We start from the raw sequence: 20457 nt of genomic DNA, 5'->3' as shown, positions 1-20457 counted from the left end.
GACATTAGATTTGGTTCATTTCATGCTGTTTAGCCAATCTTAAACTTAGTTAAGACGTCTTTGCATACACATAGCATGCAGAATGACTTTGCCAAGTATTGTTGATCATATATTTCTTGTATTATATATTTGGTTTAAGAATTATGCATCTTCCATGCTTATCTGCATAAATTTCATGGAAGGAATCGGCTTAAAGTAATCCACTGAATAAATTACTTTATACAAAAAGTAACCACATTGGAAATATATAAATCGTAACATCTGTAATTAACATTGACAAGTGTAATTCTCTTGTTTTTTTTTTTATGTATAGCCACTGAACCTCAACAAAAGCCCAAAGAAATTTGAAATAGCCCAGAGAATGGACTCGCATCCTATGCACAAAAGAAAGCCAGTAAGAAAGATTGGAGAGATTTAAATTGCTTTGTGAGGGAAGAGTGATATAGTAATGGAAGGAGGGTGTAAATACCTATTCAATCATGGATGCATGGCTTACTATACTAGTTTTTGATGAATAATGTATAGGAATATGCACATCATATAGGACTGACAGATTAAAAAATATCGGGGTATCATATTTCGAGTATACTTCTTACGGATTTGTTTACAGTTTAAAAATTGGTTTTAACCTAACGATGAATTAAAATTAGATTCCTGTTAAACTTGACTGGAAGAAAAATACTAAATACGAAATAAAAATTCAAGTCACGAAAGTTGATAAAATTTGGAAAAGAAACAGAAACAGAACACATAACTCTCATAATGCTTTGTTACAACGCACTTTGAAAAATTACGCACTTTGAAAAAAATTTCAAAGTGTGTTAATTTTGGGACCACGTTAACGCACTTTGAAAAAAAAAAATTCTTTTCAAAGTGCGTTAATATCGACCATATTATAGCACTTTGAAAAAAAACATGTGCACGGCTTGGTCAATATTCTTGCAAATTTTAGGTATGATAAATAATTATTTGAACCTGGATAACTTTTCGGTGATGACGTCAAGATTTGAAATATAGACGTTTTAAAGATTTTTAGGAGTTTTCTTGTTTTCAAAGGTTCTCGTAACTGTTATAAAAGGGAAACGAGTCTTAGAAATAATGTAGGAATGATTGTTTAATAGCACAGTTTCGTTTCTTTTTTTTTTCTTTTCTTTTTAAAATTTTATCCAATTCCTAATTAGTTCGGTAGATGTAGGTGTCGATTATTGACTTAAAGCATCGCATTTTTCTTAGGGAAAAGGGAGCAATTATGATTTTTTCAAAACATGAGAATTCTCTCTCTCTCATCTTTTTTTTTACCATATTCATCTGTCTATCTATTGTGAACATATATGAAACAATGGTTGACTCATTTATTTGATATTAAGTAAATAAACCTTAGCCACATTACTCACTCGACTGAAATTTTTACCTCGTTTCTCAAAAAAGTTATGCACTCAGATTACTTCTAAATCTGTATTTGATATCATAAAAACGCTAGACTTGTCAAATATCATGTTTTAATTACCATGTAAATGCATTTTTTCTGAGGAATCATTGTGGATACATTTTGAATAAAGGTTATGCGTCTCTCTTCTTTAATATAATACAGTGCATATTTTTTTTCCAGGAAAGCTTATCTCAATTTTTTCATCTATTTTACGTTAACTCAAATTTAATGAGAGAAATAATATCAATGTCATGCCAGTTATGTAAATACATATTTGTGTAAGAAAGATAGAGAGTTGGGCTGAGGGACTTTCTACCTGATTTCTTCGCGGTCTCGATGAGGGTAGATCAATTCATCAGTTTTTCGGAAGAAATATAACAAATTAATGCTGTCTATTATTAAAATATAAATCCAGAATTTTTGTTTTATACGTATTTTTTTCAAAGTGCGTTAAGTGTCTCCAGGATAAAAAATGTTGATGTACACTCTTAACGCACTTTAAAAAAAAAAATCAAAGTGTGTTGATTGTGTCCAAAATTTAACGCATTTTGAAAAATTTTTTCAAAGTGCGTTGATTTTGTCCAAATTTTAACGCACTTTGAAAAAATTTTTCAAAGTGCGTAATTTTTTCAAAGTGCGTTGCCACAATGCTTATTAATATGTATAGACAAGTTCTCTCCCTTATTTTCCGACAGCAACCACCAGCAAGGAGGCAGAAGAGACTTTTTGTTCCGGAAAACAACCTTAAATGACCTAACAGAGAAATACCATACAGTATACAAAGGAACACATACCGAAGCCGTAATGTTATAAATAATTTGATTGGATGATTTTGTAAACATTGCATTTTTCTTAGTAAGGAACATATTGACAGGTAGATAAAGCATTTCAATAAAAGTCGAGTCAATTGTTAACTTTGAGTCGTCTTCAAATTTTCCATTTGTCATATTTATATTATGTACATTATTATATCACAGTTTGGGTATTTCATATTCCTTAAGACTACTTTACTTATAGAAAAAAATTTTTTTGAACGAACATTTTAGTTTTTTACAGAACTGAAAGCCTTCATTTCAATTGAATTTTATAATGTATTATACATTTTTTTTTCAATTAAAACATACAGTATTTGATTGCAGTTGGTAACATAGAGGCGATATTTAATGAAGCAGTTGAAAAGTTTAACGATGCGGCCTGTGTCACATGGATACCAAGAACAACGGAATCTACATACATCAACATCGTGGGAAACCAGCCATTGTATTTAATTTCTTGACTTCTTGATAAAAAAAAAAGAGAAAATTGTTTGGCGTTTCTCTGGATTTTTATTTTCAAATACATACTATTCTATTAAATTAAAATCATCAGAATTGTACTTTCCATTATTTATTAAAAGTACTATTGCTCTCTCGAGAGCAGAAATATTATTTACAATTCCCTAAAAACTATAACGTCCTTTTGAAAGTTAAAAACGTTTGTATAGATTGTTTGCAAAATTTATTATGTATATTAATTTATAATTTTAATAATAGATGTGCCTCTTATGTTGGTTACGGTTCAGGGCCGTCTAATGTACAAGACCTTTGGCTTTACGAAAACGGTTGTGTATATGTGAGTATATACCTCTTTCCGTCTTAGAGTCGTTAGCTGTTTTCTTCTGGCGCATTAAAAATAACCTTATGAAATAGGTTACCATTACATGTTATTCTATGAGGGGAAGAGGGTATATGGGTGAACTTTGTTCTCTTTATTAATTTCTTAAAAATGCATAGATCTATACAAATTTGAGATAAGAGAAAAGTTGACACCTGGGGCTCGTTTCTCAAAAAGTCATAGATTTGGGCTAAGTTCGTCCGACTAAGTAAGTTAAGCCAAAATTTAGACGGGCCTAAATCGCGTTTCAGAAAGCGGCGTAATACTGGGCCTAAGACTTAGAGCTTTCCACCAAGTACGAAGCATGCGCAGATCGTATTTTATTTGGTTTAGAGACTACAATTACATGTGGCGGGTCAAATTAATATCAAACTTAAACCTAAATACGGAAGTAAAGCACTGAAAGCATGAGCAAACCCACCTGTATTTTCAAGGTCAAAGCATTAAAATTAAATAACTATTTTTGTATGCTCAAAAAAAAAACTATATAGGTGCAAATTACATTAGAAAAACATTAACGTATACACGATTGTGTTATTTTGATATACAATCGTACATTAAAACCCAAACGATGTACATAGTGTAAGCATGATAAGTACTTGCGAACAATTCGAATAGATTAAGCATGCGGTAGTTTAAGTAATTTTCCTTTGAATATAAGTCATATTGTTTTTCACTTATGTTAAATACATTAAAACAAATACACATAAGGTAGTAGCAAAGGGCTGGAACAGGCTCGTAGCAACAGTTTAAAAGGTGGAGGGGGGCAACCCCCCCCCCCCCAAGAAAAAAAAAATCTGACAAGTAAAAAAAAAAAAAAACAAAAAAAAAAAACCTAAACTACCAAACAGTAAGGGGCAACTTACCAAATTAATGTAACCTTTAAAAAAAAAACTTCGTTAATTGTCAAAAACCTAATTATTATAACTGCCCAAGACTGAAGTCATGGAATTGGACAGTGCTCGACCTTACAGCGACAAAAAGTATGTGAGGGGGACATCTGAAGGAAAATTTACTATAGCAGAAAAAGTGGAGGGCGGGGTTTGTAAAGGTTTGCAAAAGCTTAATTAGTTTTGAAACAATTTCTTGTAAACCATATGACAGGCAAGCAATCTAGTATTTTTATGAAATTCTAAAATATTTCCATTTGATATATTCCAGTCTCGATCAGATTTATTTAGATCGGACAAATTACAACTTTCAACATCACCATCTTTTCCTTAAATCTTGCAATTCCGTTTAATTTTTGATAATTTAATTGTGGTTGTAACGCTATATTTGATTGAATAAAAATTTACTTTATATCGTATAAAATGGGTTGCCTACGTCACAACGACTTTCATTAAAAACGTATCGATCCGCCGACGTTACATTCGAAATTTATACATATTGAAGTCATTTTTAAAGACAATCATCTTTTTTTTATAAAGCGTAAACTGCCCCAACCCAGTTTATACCGTATAAAATGGGTAGCTATTACATTCATTCCTTAAGTAAGAATATGATCATGTAATATTAATTTCTTTTATGGATGCAGAATGTTTCTTGAAGATTTTATCTAGGTTTAAAGATGTTAACAAGTCATGATTTTCATATTCATAAATATTTTTAAATAAGCAAAATTTCTTCTCCTTGATATGTTTTATGAATATAATGCATTAAATGACAGCAAATTCGAAAATCTGCTTCTCATTTACAACAAAACATTTTTAACACTTTATTGACCACTTTCTTTTCAGATGTAATATAAAGTGTTTATCTGTTCACAAATGGATCAAAAAAGCACATTCAACAAAATTCGACTGAGAAAAGTACGATAGATTGTAAATGAATTAAAAACAATTACCTATTTAAGAAAATGATAGACACATCTTACGCCATGACAATTACTCCTTTGAAATAGGAAAAAAACAGTATTATACAAACGATATTTTAATTACTGGATCATTTCACTTTTTTTCTTTTTATGATATTTATATTTAATTAAAGGGGAAATTAAGGTAAAAGGTGCATTGTCTTAATTAGTTGATGGCATGATTATCGAATATTTTTCATTATCGAAAATATATTAAATGTATATTGTTTGAGAAGTTTTATTAAAACATTATCGGTTTCAAAACAAAAAAATATCAAGGACCCAGCAGCGTTTTTAAAAAGTGTGCGGGGGAGAGGAAAAGGGGGGAGGGTAGGTAATTGAGTAACCAAATTTTTAGCAAACTTTGACAGTACAAGAAAGAAATACTGAAAGTGCAGGATAACCTAAATTATAACTTAATTTTAAACAGAAAACAATATGACTGCAAAAAGCGGTAGGGTTGCAGTCCCTCCCCCATACTAGGCGTGCCTGTTTTTTTTTAAACTCTGGCAGTTCTTAATTTCTTACCTAGTTTCACGAAAAATTCATTGTTACAAATCTCTAGTTCATCCCACCTTTTACGGAAAAAAGTCTACATCATCGCTGGTTTTTACTACCTTTCTATTTACCTACATAATAACTGTATATTTCACGATTTTTTTTACATATCATATATGAATAGGTGTTTATATCGTACGCGTAAAAAATAATTATTCTTTCAACTCTTTATGATCAAAACACTTGCCACTTTTTTTTAAGTTGTGTACAGACTAAGAACTTACGCCTACTCATGAGCAGGCGTAGATTTAAGCTAAAGTTTAGTCTCGACTAAGTCTCCGCCTTTTTGTGAAACGCAGCTTGGTCCGATTTCCGAGTTTAGTCACTGATTTAGTCCGGACTAAGCTTAAGCCCGGTCGTAGGCCTTTTTGAGAAACGGGCCCCTGAAGTATGTTAAAGTTAGAAGTACCATTTAAAAAATTCTTCAAATGTTTGCTTGAAATAGTACCCTCTTTTCTTTAAGGTTGACATAGCAATACATGTACATGAGATGTTACACGCTGTGGGAGCGATGCACGAACAATCAAGAGAGGCGGATCGTGATCCCATCATCACCTATAACTGGGACGCCATCTCCAGCGATGCAGAGTTTAACTACAGGGGTTTCAAACTCACCAATGCTCGCCAATATGATCTGGGGTCGGTTCTCCAGTATGAATTGACGGTAAGAAATATATTAAATGTTTTCATGTTTATTGAGAATCTTATAGGCATTGTATGGATTAGCAAATAGTACTAAAAATTCAACGGTAAACTGTGCTGTTCAATGAAACCGAAAAAGAGCTCTATGGATTAACAATTGTTTGAACAGTTCAATAAATGGTTGATCCATAGAGCTCTTTAGGAATGATTGCTGTCAACACTTAAATTGTTGACAGTAAATCATTCCATGTCCTAAAGATCCGGGACTGACGAAAACTTTTTGCACATTTTGTTATTTAATCAGTTATCGAAATGTTTTTCTAATGTAACAACTTGTCTACTCTCTTTTTGGCTATTTTAACGACTGTTTATCGAAAGCAAATGTAGACTATTAAATCAAATTACGAAAATTATTATTCAGATGAAATATAAATATAGTTTACAGACATCACATCTTATCTTGTGTAATATCAGAGGAGTAAACATGAGCTCCGGTGCAGGCGTTCTGAAGTTTATTTGCAAATTTTAAAAATTTGTAAGTATAGATTTAAAGACAACTTCATTGTTACATATAAAATGATTTGGATCCCCCCCCCCCCCCCCCGCGAAAAAAAAAACAATAAAAGAAAAGGACATATATACTTAATACCGCGAACAATACTAATCAATGCAATATCTAGCAGTTGTATCATATGTGGTGTTTTTCCTTTGAAGTAAAGTGTACAATAACTGGAGATACACCAATGGGCGGAGCCAGCAAAAACTGTGCCGTGTAAATAAATTATTGAACACCAAGGCGATTTCAACATTTTAAATTACATGCATATTGAAGAATTACAGAATTAAATGAGCTTTGTTATATACAAAGACAAAATTTCTACCGATGAAATAAAGGTCTTTCACATAAATTACAGTGCACATGTATCCCAAAATACGCAATGTTTTTACGGAACTCTACAAATATTCGAGAAATCAAGTTCTTGACATGAATTACACAATTAAATATCTTAAAATATCACACCTACTGTTATAGAGCCTTTTAGCAGGATATACCATCTTTGCTCAATTGCTGTATTTTTTGCTCAACTAGTATAGAGTTCAGCTGTACTGCATCTATAGATGAAGAGTTATTAACACAGCGTGTTTGCTCATGCCACAGCTCTCGAATATGTCAAATGATCAACGGGTATTTTTTTTGTTCTTGTTTTTCGATTAACACCTGATTTTCCTTCCTTCAACTTCGAATTTTTAATCTTTGACATGCAAAGATTTTCTTATGAATTTCATTAACAATCCGTTTTTATATTAAGTTGGAGAGCTGCAATCCGACGTCCTTTCTCATGAACACACACATAAAATGTGCGAATTAAAAAAAACTGGCGGGAAGGAGAGAAGGAGAGAATATCCATGCGGTCACCTGACAAAAACTATATTTTTTATTGGTGTAATTAAAATCATGCTTGAAAATTTGGGACATAACAATAATTGACGTTTTGATTGGCCATGATACAGGAAAGTTATTGAATATTTATTATGGTGTATCCTGATTTATTTGGACGAAGGGGCGGAGACTCGTGCTTCGCACTCGTCACCGCCCATCGTCTAAATAAATCAGGATACACCATAATAAATATACAATAACTATTACTTATAAAAGGGTGGATGAAGTACCAAATAAACTTTTCATCAGGTTTGACAGAACGCCAAAAACCTAAAAACTCTGCTTTATCTAGATACATTAATCCTTGATACATCTTTTATAGACATAATTGTATGGAAAAGACCTTTTTTGCAGTACGGGTCTACAACCTATATGATATCTAATGATCCTGACCTAGCTTACTTGCCCAGACAAATGAAGAATGACCTGTCATTTTATGACAAGGCCGAACTGAATACTTTCTACCAGTGCGCTGGTTAGTAACGCCTACTTTGGCCTTTTTTTTACTATTATAGAAATTTACAGAAATAAAAACAGAAAGAATGTAATTTGGTTTTCTTGATAGAAATGATTGGAGGTTATTTTTTGCATGATGACTTTAAATGAGCCATTTTTGCATCAAAGTTAATACAATTTAAATGTTCTCAGTGGGCATACACATGTACCTTTGAATTGTAATATAATATTCAAATTATAAGTCTGTTTAAAAAAAAAATCAGATGATTGTGTCAATCCCCCCACCTGTCAGAACGAGGGTTTTGTGAAGCAGACGGGAGGAGTGTGTAGCTGTGTCTGTGTGGAGGGACTGACGGGGGATGACTGCTCACAACTCGACACCTCTCCCGGTAAGTCTAAAAGTATCAAATCTATATTAAGCGCGCTTGCTCCATAATGAGAAGGTATTGGGTTCAAATCCCGGCCGCGACTAACTTAAGTCGATAAAAATAGATAGCAATTCTTTTGCCAAGGGCTGGGAACTTTGAAGTGAAAATTGTGGGTCTCTCGAATGAAACCTTAAAAAAACCGAGGCCCCGTTTCAGGCAAGAGTAGACATGATAAAGATCCTTCACTTAATGGGCCTGAGTGCCAAGTAACTAAAGGGTCTAAATTTGAAGTTCTTCGCGTCTATGGTGACGTCTATTTATGAGTGAAATTCTCGAATGGGACGCGGAACAACAACAACAACATCATCAACAGCAACTTTATTTAGCAATCTATAAAAGAAAAAGGTGAAGATTATGAAACGGTGATCGATCAAAAAAAAATCTACATACAATACAATTCTGTGAACAAGGCATAAAATACGGATCCCCCCCACCCCCCGGAAAATTTTCGAGGTCAGATGAGGTGCCTAGATCGAGTAAGCATTCCCTGTCAAACGATCACATCCGCCGTGAGCCCTATGTCTAGAGCAGACAGACGGACTATTCACAAGTCAATTTTTTTTTTTTTTATTTACATTTTTCTCATATGAAACAAAGTGATGGTAAATAAGCATCTTTACATATATGATTGCGCCCATGGGAAAAGGGCCCTTATGGCAATTTTTACACATTTTAAGTTTTTCATGGATATTACTAGAGCAAGTTAAGAAGTTGCCAAATCTGAATTTTTATGGCCCTACGTCAACTCTAAGTAGGTTTTTTCTTCATTTATATCAATGATACTTTTACAGGTAAACAATGACGTCATGTTACTTTCGCACCAACGTCAAAAGTTTTCAGAGTGAACATGACTTTCACTTTGCATTGTAATGTTACTACGGTAATGTATGTTATTGAGCATTTCCAGAAACATGTTTGAGTCATTGTCTCTTTTAATAATTGTATAATATGATAATAAATAATTGTATTAACTATTATCCATCATGCAGTGGTGTATAGAATTATGAGTGTACGTTTGTTCGTTTGTTTGTTTTACATTTCACTATGCTGGAATATCTTGAAAACCCGAGAAGCAAGTGGCCTTTGTTCAATATCAATTTATTCCCTCAAAACCAAAGTATTTATCTCGTGTAATAATCGTTTGAGAAACCTGTAGAATTCATTCGAAAATCATCTCATTTTAAGCATAACTCTCGATAGGACAAGATGTCATTTTTTTTGGGGGGGGGGGGGGGGTTGAATCCAGTATAAACGATATCTCTTTCAAAATATGTGTTAAAAAATATTTCAAAAAAATTATCGGGAACAACAATAAAATAGATTTTGCTGGGTAGTGAAAATTTGTTTGTTTGTTTGTTTTTTGTTTTTTTTGCTTTGGTTTTTGTTTTCTAAATATAATTAAGCAGAAAATTTGTAAAATGTAGTGAGTTACCGGACACGCTGTACAACAATTTATGGACATTAAGTTGATACACTGCATGTTAATCAGTATTCGATCGATAAAAAAAAAATCTTCAAACAAAAAATCAGAAGGACTTCTGCCCGCATGTGGTAACAAAACTTCTTTTTTGAAATTGAAATGATACACATTTTTTTCAGTCACAGCAAGGAAAGTTTTTGAATAATTAATTTTAAGTAAGCAGGTTGATAAATTATAAACAAATGGATAATGGATGAATTATAATTCACATGCATTTGAAATGAAAGGAACAGATCCAGGATGACCAGTGGTTGGATTGTGTGTGTGTGTGTGTGTTGGGGGGGGGGGGGGGTTAAAAGTTAAATGACAGAAACATGCAATACTTGTAGTTAATATGAGTTTAATAGCATACGAGGGTTGTCGTATTTTTAAAATCTTCCTACATTTTAGGTGTGCAGGGGGATGCCTTCCCACCACCAACCCATAACCTCCAAATACGTCATTTGGTTAGGTTTGAAATAATATTGAAATAATTCCTCAATTTATTTTTGCACCTTGAACTCTCTCCTTACGTACATGTATATGAGCAGGGTCATTTTCAAAACAAACTGCGATCATGAGCTCCACATGCCTGGAACTGGAAACTTAACTGCTATCAAATCTAGTTAATCATGAGAAAAATTGCGTCCTAGAATAACGATTTTGTTTGATTTTGTAAAATTAAATGGTTTTAGAAGAACATGTATACACTGGGTATTAATAGATATCGGGTATTTTATTGTCATTTCAACAAATTTTATCCGAACTTTGAATGAAATCAATATGTCATTTTTTTAAAATTAATATCAAATAGATTTTTCTAAGAAATAAATAATAAATGATTATATATATGTTGTCGTTATGAATCAATGACATGTAGATTAATTAATAGAATTTTTTCGGCTGGGGGGTGGGGGGGTGTAAAATTAATTGAAAGTTTTATATATCCAGTCAGTTAAATGCGACTGGTTCATAATATTCCTTGACTGGCTGAGTTTTCAAATGACAAATTTTTACGATGTGGCACACATTTAGGTACATGTAAATATTGTTATGTGATAGTGTGTGTAGAATCCCCCCCCCCCCCCCAATTTCTCGAGGCTTCTTTATCGTATGAAATTCTAATGTTATTGTTTTCAAATGTTATTGAATATGAAGTTTTACAATATAAAAATTCCATTCTGGCCCCATGCCAGAGACTTGGATATGCTTATCCTTGTAAAGCGTTACAGATACACTGTACAGTAGTTAGGTCCCGGTAATATAAAATAACCCTGGACCTCTTCCCCGGTCTCCTGCACTGCCACAAAAATAAAAACTTGCAATCATATTCTTAGTCTTTTTGTGCAGTATATTTTTAGCATTTAATCTAATTTGTACAATGTATGTTTAAATACAATTTGATCTTAACAAGATTTATTTCAATTAATCCAAATAACAAAATCAGCCCGTTTACATAATTCAACGGCAAGTTAAGCAATATCATACTAAACCGATAACTGAGATTATTATTTCAATAAGAAAACGAGTTTTAGATTGATAATAGAACTGTAATGACATACAATGCTGAGATTCTATGAATGACAAGGATTACATATATTTGACTTTTAAGTGACTAAAAACTGCAGATAAAGCTAAAACCCTTGAACTTTTTTATGCAAAACACGAGTACCAAAATGATATATGTTCGAGTTACTGAAAATAAATAGACAGCAAAAGAGAAAAAAAAGAGATAGCGATTTCTTTTCATAATACGATATTGTTGTGTTTTTGAAAATTCACCTCTTCATTAAAGTTTCACATTTCACATTGTGTTCAGAAACTGGATTTAATGTAACAGCTCTCTCTCTCTCTCTCTCTCTCTCTCTCTCTCTCTCTCTCGCACACACATCAAGTATACATACATGTAAGCTTTTTTTTTAAGCTAGAACAATTAGAACAATTTTATTTCATTCGGTAGTTTTTGTTTGTACTTACATCGGAAGTGGCAACAACAAAAATAAGACAAAACAATTTTTTGTTTAATTTCATTTTATTTTATTTGAATTTATGATCATTATTACTGAAAAAAAAATTTTAAATTCAAGTTATTTTAAAGAATAATTTCATGTTAAAATAAATAGATGCACATGTAACAGATTTAAAAAATAAATGAAAGTTTGGTTCAATGTAGTATCTATTTCTTATTCTATATTTTTTTTTCTCTTTCACTTTGACAGCAGCTAGTTCCACGAGCTTTCAAAAATACTTTTAAACAAAATATAAATATAAATATAATACTTACAATTAAAACGTTTTTTAACTGATGGTAAGTAAGATTTTTAAAAATATTTTTTATACTACAGGAGCAAATTTGTATGACTATGTTGATTTTGAATGGTGTTAAAAAAAAGAAAAAAGAAAGTCCCTCACTGGTACCTCTCTAGTATCTCGCTTGTCAGAGTTACTTCTCTTGTTTTTATTTATAGTTCTTTTAAAATTTAATATCACGTCTGTCATTCGTTCGTACTTTTGCTACATTTGTGAAAACTTACAAGAATACTTTTCTTTTCTGTTGGAAGAAGTGTGATCAGTTTCAAATTTTTGGCAATTAAAGCATTTTACAACAAAAATTTATGCACGATGTACCACTGCTGCAATGTTTACTTGATCGATGTGTTGAGAATGGTGGCGGATCTTATACAGGAAAACGATTTCCTCTGCAATATTTTGATAATATACCCGTGTCTAACAAATAACTTCAATTTGTCTGTATATCAAAATCGCATTCGTTCATCCATATTCATTTATCCAGAAAATCACCTTGTCTAAAGCTTCTATACATGTATAGGAAAGGCATAGCCCAGATCAGAGACGTATAAACTTGATAAAGCTACAATTACATGTAGTAAAGAAACGGGTCTCGAATAAAATTCTTTAAATATTTTAATTAATATCAGTGGACTAGAAGATCAAGACGTGAATTAAAGATATAAATGAAAATAAATAATTATTTCAATGTTGAGAACAACGACAAAAGTGAGCTAAACGTGTCATAACGTAAAACACGTGGATAAAAAAAATCTGCGTCGACGCTCACCGTCTGCAACGTCATATCTTTTTGACGTTATTTCTCTGTTTTAGCAAAATTGCCATAAGGCCCTTTTGTCATGGGCGCAATCATATGAGATACTCACACACGGTACACTCACTCACTCACACCATCCACATCCATTATTCACACTTCTTATATAGTCAAAAATACATGTAATAAATACAGTTTGTCACTTTTTCCTCTTTAACCTTGTACATATATTTTCCAAATTATTAGATATACATATTCTTTTAAAGGACAATTTAAGGATAAACAAAAAAAAAACAAAAAAAAAAAAAACAACAAAAAAACAAAAAAACAAAAAAAAAAAAAAAAAAAAGAAGAAGAAGAGAGAAAAAATAAGAAATAAAATAATTTGAACTGTCACTCATCAAAAACTGGTTTCCATGAATACCATATGGAATTAAAATCAAAAATTTTATTTTTTTGGATTGATACAAATTTTTCAACATTATATTTGACTCTTAGATGACACATGAGAGCACTGAAATTTGGCATTTTCTTCTGCATCAAACAAGTAAAAATATACTGTTTTGTGTATAATATAATACAGTTTACAATTCTGTTATTTTTTGACAAAGGAATCTCCCCTAATATGACATTGTTAATATTAAATCCAATCCTTTTTGAAGTAGTTCTGTATATATGTTGGCTAAGACTACTCCACAATGGCAAAATATCATTACAAAATAAAAATACATGTTGTATTGTTTCACTTTCATTCTTACAAAAGGCACAGCATTCTGTAGTTTTAATATTAACATTTTAAAGATAATAACTTACAGGAAGAATCCTATGCAATATTCTAAACTGCAGCCACTGAACAGCTGTATCATTTGTTACCTTAAAACAAACTTTGAAAGCATCATGTATTTCAAAATTACACTGCCCAGAGATACCCAAAATGGAAATCCATTTTGATGCAGATGTAGGTTTAACACTATTTGTATTTAAAATGGAGTACAATGACTTAGTGCATTTTTCTGACTGAAGCAACAATTCAAAGTAAAAGGGCATAGGTGTATTGAAAGATTTTTTGGCTAAAGATTTGTCAATAGACATATATTTCAGGTATTTTGATACTGCAGTAAGAACACTATTATATTGCATAATCTGTACATGCATATCTGTTTGTGGAAGGCAAAAACTTTGTTGTAAAGACTCATAGTTTAAAAAATTTCCATTGTCGTCTAAAAAATCTCCAATTACTCTGATACCTTTCTCATACCAAACTTTGATAAAAATATATTGATTTCCAACCAAAATATTAGAATTGTACCACAATGGGATATTTAGAAAATTATTTTTAACATTTTTACAATTATGTAAACATTTCATGACTTCAAGCCATGATTTTAATACCTCTTGCCAGAAAACATTGTTTTTAGGAAGTAGATGTTCTAAAATATACAGATCCCCAAAATGAAATAGCTTCTTAATAACATCTTTTCCATTCATTGCAAAAAAGATATCCATCCATGGCTTTTGTTTTTGAGTTAACCTTTTCATCCAGGGAGATTTTAAAGCAATTATAAAATTATCTATATTGACCATTTTTAGACCCCCAGAAAGATAATCTTGTGTTACAAGGGATCGCTTAATCTTATCTGATTTAGACTTCCAGATAAATTCAAAAATATTTTTTTGCAAATCAACTATAAGCTCTTTTCTAGGAGATGGCAAGGAAATAAATAAATGATTAAGCTTAGGCATAATAAGAGTCTTAACAACAGTTATGCGACCAATTGGAGTTAGGATTCTTCGCTTCCATTGTTTAATCAAAGCTTTTATTTTAGGTAGTTGTAAATTGTAATTAATATCAACAATGTCTTTAAGATCCACAGAGAACTGAATTCCTAGTAAGTTGAAAGTTGTAGCTCCCCATTCTAATTTCCACCTTGTGTGATGGAAAACTTCCCTAGAAAACTTTTTTGATCCAATCCATACTATTTTAGTTTTTGATATATTGATTTTCAATCCTGAAAATTTTGAATAGAAGTCTATGGTATCAAGAGCAGCGAAAAGAGATTTTTGTGAACCATCTAAAGCAAGAAAAATGTCATTAGCATACTGGGATAACTTATGTTCTTTATTATCTACCACAATACCTTTTATATCTTTATTCTGTTTAATTAAAAGTGCCATAATTTCTGCACATAATATAAATAAATATGGAGAAACAGGATCGCCTTGTCTGCAACCTCTTTGTATATCAAACTGATCAGATAAAATCCACTTTGTAAAACAGAAGCTTTAAAATTATAATTCAGAATCTTGACCCAGTTTATAATCATTGTACCAAAACCAAAATACTTCAAAACTTTATATATAAATGCCCATGAGATTGAATCAAAGGCCTTTTCAAAATCAATCAAAACTAATAAACCTGGAATGTTTTTAGAAGATGTATAGTGAATTAAATCATACATGAATCTTGTATTTTCACCTATATATCTGCCTTTCATAAATCCTGTTTGAGTATCTGAAATTAAATAATCTAATGTTGTCTTAATTCTCTGCGCAAGACATCCTGATATTATTTTATATAAAACATTTAAAAGTGTTATTGGGCGCCAATTTCTTAGGAACTGTCTTGGTTTATCGCCTTTTGGAATACAAGAGATTTTACCTAATCTCAGTGATATTGGGAGCTCATTATTGATAAAAATACACTTAATTGCCTTTAATAAATAAATTTTTAAATCATTCCAAAAGAATTCAAAAAATTCAACCGTGTAACCATCACTACCTGGAGATTTGTTATTTTTCATATTCTTAAGCACCTCGGCTATTTCTTTTTCACTTATATCATACTCAAGTTTCTCAGACGTATGTTTATCTAACCTTGGAATGTCTTGTCCTTGAATAATTTCTTCTAAATTAATATCCAAGAGTTCAGAATCTTAACTTGTATATAAATGCTTATAAAATAATTTCACATAATTCATGATCTCTGCCTGATTATATATTATACCATCTCCATCTAGTTCTACCTTTTTGATAGTTTTGTTTAAAAAATTCCTGGCTTCCAAATGTTGGTTTCTCCCCTTCTTCCATCCATCGAACTCTTGATCTTATAATATGCCCCTGCAATTTTTCTTTTCTAAAATTTTCAAGGCTCAACTTTTTTTCCTCTAAAAGTTCAAAATTAATTTCTGTCATTGATTCTATATTTTCAATTTCCTCGAGTAAAGATCTTTCTGAATTTATTCTTTCTTTTTTTCTGAATGATGAATAAGAAATTGATTACAAGTCAAATTTAGTATAAAAACAAAAGCCAAATAATTCGTATGAAACACGTCAGCCATAGCTTTGCCTTGATAAAGCATGAAGAGTTAATTTACATTTCAGGATGTGGCGACATCATAACACTGGCCAGTGGAGGATCACAACAAATCGATATGTCCCCTAACACAGCCGGACAGAAATGTACCTGGCTGATCAAGGTAGAGTATACATGTATCTCCCTGCCGCCTTTCATACATATATCTTATTTAGTTATGCTACATATTTATTTCGTAAAAATTTAAATTTTGTGATGATTTGTTCTCTTTTTTTGGAATGTCAAAAATAAAGGAAAAAAAATTAAATTTCTGGATAATGATTACATGTTTAACTTTCTAAATACAAGTAGTTTTTATCGGCATTCTGGATAATGATTACATGTTTAACTTTCTAAATACAAGTAGTTTTTATCGGCATTTTATTTGCACACATGCCTGCAACATTTTCTATTCAAACACAATATTAAAGATTCCAAATGGTTTTAACACGCCTTTTATATTTGCAGGATTTTGATTAAATAAAATATCATGATAGGTCAATATCAAACATTATAATGTTCAATTAATTTGCATAAAAACATCTGGCAAATTGTAAATAAAAAGATGATGTTTAATCAAAAGAGAAACATGATTTGTAAAATATATACATACTGAATTCAATTTGCAGAAATTTACCGGATGAAATTAATGACGTAAAAACCTTTAAGCAATTCTTAAACAGTATACTTTCTGCAATCTAAAACAGGGTGCAGAAAAAACTAATATCCGCCTAAGTGTTGATTCCATGGACCTGCCAACCAATCCACAAGACGCTTGTTATCATTTCTTGGAAGTCAGAGACTATCTTTCTGGGGCTCCAGGAAAACTGTATGTATTTATCAGCTTCAATTAACACGCGTCAGTTACTGTTAACAGATGTCAATTACAGTAAACATGTGTTATTTATTTTTAACACGTTTCAGTTATACTTTTAGTTAACATGCGTAAGTTACTGTCAACATTTGTGTTTTAGACCTTATTTAGTTCTTCATATATTTTGCATTCCTCTGTGTATTAAACTATCGAAATTGAAGCTGAATTTAAATTGAATTGGAAATTGATTTGAATTGAAAAATGTTCTTACTTCCTGATAATGTACATTACTAACTTTGTTTAATGACACGAAGAAATGTTTTCAACTGATGTAAATCAATTTTTAGTGCATATAAACAATGTTTCAGTATGATTTTATATTGTATAAATTTTAACTCTAAGCATGTTTTGCATCATTGCTTGATATGAAGGGTTTGCTCTGAGATTACCAGAAGAAAACCTACTAATAACGCTATTGTTCTCATTAATATGCAATAGATTTCAGAAAACATTCCTCATAAAAATGTCTTGACACCTGTAAAATTAAGAATTCCTAAAAAGAAAATTGTAACAAAAGTAGTGGAATGAATACACTTTCTCTCCTCTGTAGAATTTGTGGAAACTCTGGCGGTGGTGTTTTCACTGAGAAACGCCTTGGACTTACCAATATGATGGTCGTCCGATTTGATAGCGATACATACAACACCATTGCCCCCGGAAATGGATTCACCTTAACGGTGGAAGCAGTGCCTTCAGGTAGGTCACCTTTTCTGAATATTTAAGCATGTCATATTACATTTTAAGGTCATTTAAGTATGAGTTTTCTGTGATCTTCAAGCCTGTAGCAGTAACCCCTGTAAATGTCCGGCTAAATGTGTGGACGGAGCTACGGCCGACGACTATACGTGTGAATGTACGACAGGATACTCAGGCACGAACTGTGATACAGTCTCAGGTCTGTATGAAACCTTTAATGGACTTTTGAGCTCGAATACTGATCGTTATCTCCACATATTTCATCTTTATAATTAGGTACTAGAGTAATCATGGTTGTGTAAAACAAAAATATGCAAATCACGAGAAAATGCGTTATGAAAAGAAGTGAGTGTGTTCATTGTTACATTGTTAATGTTGGAGTTTCTTCATTTCAGCTTCTGCTGAGGTTACTGATAGTTTTGAGGATGACTTTACAACATTGATGAGACACGTGACTACTGGTGTAGATTTCCAGTGGTCAACTGGTCTGGTACGTGTTTATTCTCTCCCCTAATTGTGATAGTTACGTTGCAGGAGAATAGGTATCTCATATGTTATCAAAGCCTTTAAGGTACCTCTATCTAAAAATTTTACAGTGCTTTTCAATGGAAGAATTAAACTTTTGCGATAATTTCAAAACAATTTAATTATGAGATAAAAATTGAGATTTTGCAGTAAAATGATATAAGAGTTTACAAAAAGTGTTTTCTTATGTTAAATAACAAGAGTGCACTTAATAACGAATGTTGAGTATAACTTTAAAGTCCATTAACATCTCTCTGATGATTGTAATTTTCTTAAGTCCGAAGAAATGCCATACGATATATCCCAGTTAGAATAAAAGACACTACAAATTCTGTCACATGTGTTTCATATTTGGAAGCTTAACTGAGATAATTTCAGCTTTTCAATCGTCAACTTCCCTTCTTTGTGAAGTAATATTCCAGCATCACCTGCATATGGTGTTAATGTCTCCCAACTTATTCGATACACAAGATCGAGCATGCTCTGAGTAAGAACAATTTTCAAACCAAGGCAAGCTACTAACAAATTATTTGATGTTACACTGATTTTAACAACCCCGTTTAAAGTCAGCTTTTCACAAATTTTACGGTCATTTCAATGATCTTGTTTGTAAATACAACATCGTTGGGTCCTATTATGTAAGACATGTTTGATAATATTTGTTAAGTTATTACTTCTATACCGGAAATCCGTGTAAAGATAAATACAAACGGGTCATGCCGGATGTGAGCGGTCGACAGGGGATACTTACTACTCCTAGGCACCTGATCCCACCTCTGGTGTTTTAAGGGGTCTTTGATTTTGCCCTGTTCACGATTCGTTTTGTTTACTGGATGGTGGGAATAAAGTAATCAAGCTTGAAACAATACAAATTTGGCGCAGAGGAAACATGGACCTCCAAAAACACCAGAAGTGGGATCAGGTGCCATGTAGGAGTAAGCATCCACTGTCGACTGGTCACACCAGCTGTGTGCTCTTTGTCAGGATCTGGCAAACGGAAAAAATCTTAAGGCAATTTAGTGTGTAAATAATGACCTAACAATTTGTACGGAAACGTCACTCTGGATTCGACTTAATGACGGATTGTATTTGCTGACAAGGTTATTGTATCTACCATAGAATTTGCAAAATGTTGATTTTAATTGAGACTGTTGATATCTTTGTTTCGTCAAATTGTTTGTCGATAGCTTGCTTCGCTTTAGAAATTGTCCGTACTTAGAACATGCTCTTGAGTTACGAATCAATTTGGAGACATAAACTCTTTACGTAGATAGTGATAAGGGTACATGTGTGTATTGCTACATAAAAAGGGAAAGTTGACAATAGAAAAATTAAAGTCATCACGTTTATCATAAAAATTTGTTATTAGGTTACCATTAATGTCTTTCTTTTAGTAAAATATCCAAATATGAAACAGATGTGTCAGACTCTTTTATATATTTTATTTCGAGAAATATATCCAATCCACGTCGGAATGAAATGAATATTTTTAAGTGATAAAACATCGTCGATATATTTAAATGTTGAATTGAAGGTCACGGCAGTGACATTTTCTTTTCATATAGATGTTTTTGAATAAATTCTGGATCTAGAAAATTGATCACTGTTTATTATCTTAACTTTTAAGTTTCATTACCGTTTTTCTTTTGTATTTTATCAGTATTTAGATATGAATGGAAACCAAATACAAGCTTCTAATGGACATCTGATGGCTCAAATGATCAGCTACTTTTTCAGTACGCCTTTCTACTATGCCAGCATTGCCAAAATGGAAACATCTGTAATATTTGAAAGTAAGTTTGCATAAAATTGAAATTCTTTTCTTATTATTATTTGCCAATCATGAAAAGGAGCACACTGTGAGTGTGACCGGTCGGCAAGTGATGCTCACTCCTCCATGGCACCTGATCCCACCTCTGATGTTTTGGAGGTCCGTGTTTTCTCTGCACCTATTTTGTAACGTTTAATGGACTTTTGAGCTTGAATACTGTTCTTTATCTCCATATATTTCATTCTAAACGCGGA

At 32.0% G+C, this 20457-nt stretch overlaps 1 pseudogene; it reads left to right on the top strand.

The window, feature by feature from the left end:
• The first annotated feature begins 2088 nt into the window (after positions 1 to 2088).
• Positions 2089 to 20457, top strand: part of LOC133198177 (neurogenic locus notch homolog protein 1-like) — a 44351-nt pseudogene continuing 25982 nt past the window's right edge.

This window comes from Saccostrea echinata, unplaced genomic scaffold, assembly GCF_033153115.1.
Source record: "Saccostrea echinata isolate AGI-Se365-2 ecotype Australia unplaced genomic scaffold, CSIRO_AGI_Sech_v1 ptg000033l, whole genome shotgun sequence".
NCBI lineage: Eukaryota > Metazoa > Mollusca > Bivalvia > Ostreida > Ostreidae > Saccostrea > Saccostrea echinata.
Note: the sequence above shows the minus strand (reverse complement) of the source record. Positions and strands in the feature narration are given on the sequence as shown.